General features: G+C 41.3%; 1 pseudogene; it reads right to left on the bottom strand.

The window, feature by feature from the left end:
- Positions 1-1,376: 1,376 nt before the first annotated feature.
- LOC147434573 (uncharacterized) lies at positions 1,377-2,568 on the bottom strand (annotated as a pseudogene).
- Positions 2,569-2,846: the final 278 nt, after the last annotated feature.

A 2,846-nucleotide genomic window follows, 5' to 3' on the forward strand; every position in this document is an offset into this window, starting at 1 on the left:
CGCAAAAGGTGCCCTCACTTTGCATTCATGGAAAACAACAACCTAGAGCTTTGTGGTGCAGCCTCTGTTGGGAGTAGAGAGAAATCATTGCACTTCAAGAGAGACATCCCTCACAAGAAACTCATCAAGAATCTTTGGCATATATTACAACCAAAGCATTGCCAAGCATGAAGTTTTTTCTCAATAGCATCTGATTAACAACACCATTTCAAATTCTTTTGCACATACGAGCGTTTTGCATAGTTCCACATTGTTCATGACAAAATCATAAATGGTTCATCTGAGGTGAGATCCTCTCTTTGCATCTACTAAAAATAGCCATAGCTTCCTTGCCTTGCCTTTGTTTGACATATCCCGCAATCGATGCGTTCCAAGAGTTGGCATTCTAGACAAGAAGCTCCTCAAGCACTTTTTGTGCTTTTTGAATTGCACCACACTCGGCATACATGTCAACCAAGGCAATGCCAAGCACTACATTTTTTTCCAACATCCCACTTGACTATTAATATTATTATCAATTCTTTGACCCATATCGGTGTCTTACATATTGCCAAATGCCTTCAAGATGCAAGCATAGGTGATTGCAATTGGAGAGATACCCTCAATTCAAATATGGTTAAAACAACCCAAAGTGTTATGCGCGCGTATAGAGCTAGAAGAGAGCAAGAGGAGGTGCTCACAATGTACAAGAACTTGGACTTGATGATAAGCTTAATATTGATTACAAGACTTAATACTTTATTAAGAGAGCTAGATACAAGACTTGGATTACATGACTTGAGTACAAGACAAGGATTGATTGCAAGGACAAGACTTGAACATAAGATCTAGAAGAGGGATTTCTTCATAGGAGCCTCACAAATGGTGTTGACAAGACTGAGGGACTTATGGCCGAAGACCCCTATTTATACTAGTGCTTGAGGAGGTTAGAACTTTCTAGGTTCTTCTTGAGGAGTTAGAATCTTGTAGAACCTTCATGATCCTTCTAGTTCTTCTAGAACCTTATGGATCCTTCTTCAACTTTCTAGATCTTTCCAAAAACTTCTAGATTCTTCCGAAATCTTCTCCAAGATTCTAGAAACTTCTTGATCCTTCTAGTCCTTCTAGAACCTTCTAGATCCTTCTTCAACTTTCTAGAGCTTTCCAAAAACTTCTAGATTCTTCCGGAATCTTCTCCAAGATTTTAGAAACTTCTGTAATCTCCTTGATACTTTTAGAACCTTCTAGAATCTTCTAGATCCTTCTAGATTCTTCTAGAGCCTTCTAGTGATGATGTAGGCGATTACACAGGCGATGATGTAGGCAACGACTGACTCTCAAGCATCCATGACATCACCCCCTCCTCTAGCGACGAGTTCCACGAGGAGCATGGTGTTCTATGACTGGGGCTTCCATGGATGCTGTTGATGGAACTCTTGGACTTTGAGAGATGCATGCTGAAGATTTTGTGCTGGTTCCGAGGTTTGTTCACTGACATGATAGCCTTTCCAATGCACCAAGTACTGTAACCTGCCACACGAAACTTGAGAATCTCGACCTCATATTCTTCATGTCCTTGAATCTCAACCGGAGGAGGTGGTTGTAGGGATCTTCCTGGGATCTTAGATGTGTGACAAGGTTCTAGAACTGAGACATGAAAGACCGGATGGATTTTCATGGATGAGGGCAACTGGAGTCGATAGGTGACTCAATTGACTTGACGGATAATTTTAAACGGGCCAAGCCTTCAATTATCGAGCTTTTCACAGGGACGAGATGAACGCAGATCATGCCATAGGAGCCACACCTTATCCCCTTCTTTGTATTTTGGATGCTACATGCGATGGAGATCTGCACTTTCCTTATATTTGGATTGAGCTTCTTTGATATGAATTGTAAGTTCTTTGTGAATTGCAGACAATTGTTGTGTAAGATTATTAGCAACTAGATTCTTGACTTGTTGGTGCCTGTGGATATCCTGTTTGGGATGTTGACCATAATTAGCAAAGAATGGAGTGTGACGGGTGAAGGTATGAAAACTGTTGTTATAGGAGAATTCTACTAGCGGTAGGAGCTCGACCCAATTATCCTGGTGATAATTGATAGTACAACGGAGATACTGTTCCAAAACTTGATTTACTCTCTCTGTTTGTCCATGTGGGTGATTGGCTGAGGAGAGGTTGATTTGTACTCCCAGTAGTTTGAATAAGCTTTTCCAAAAGCTAGAGATGAATTGTGGGCCTCGATAAAAAACTATGTCATCCGATAATCCATGATAACGATAGATATGTTGCAGAAAGAGTTTGGTCGTACCTTTGGTGATGGTTTTAGTGGTTGGAATAAAGTGTGCCATTTTTGTAAACCTATCCACGACTACCAAAATGGAGTCAAATCCTTGTGACAAGGTTAGCTCTACAATGAAATCCATGGAGATGGATGACCATGGTTTGCTTGGAATGGGCAAGGGATGGAGTAACCCATGAGGATGATGACGAGGGGCTTTTGATCTATTGCAAGTGTCACAAGTGCCTACATACTCCTTGACAAGCTTCCACATTTGAGGCCATCAAAAACGGGAGAGAAGCTCAATTGTCTTATTAACCCCAAAATGCCCTGCTGATGGAAGATCATGCCGTTGCTGAAGTACCTCCCAGCGTGTTGGTCCTGGTGGAATACAGAGAAGACCCTTATAGTAAATTAGTCCATCAATTTCATGAAAGTCCTCATTAGCCCCTTGTCCTTGTAGTTGTTGTCTAATATTTTGAGCAAGTGGGTCGTTGGCAATTTGCGTCTTCACCTTAGAAAGAAAAATAGAATCTCTAGGATCTTGGCTCATGGTGGCATTTAGCTTAAGCTGCCCAGGTTTC

The sequence above is a fragment of the Adiantum capillus-veneris genome, chromosome 19 (assembly GCF_014529385.1).
Source record: "Adiantum capillus-veneris isolate H3 chromosome 19, ASM1452938v2, whole genome shotgun sequence".
NCBI lineage: Eukaryota > Viridiplantae > Streptophyta > Polypodiopsida > Polypodiales > Pteridaceae > Adiantum > Adiantum capillus-veneris.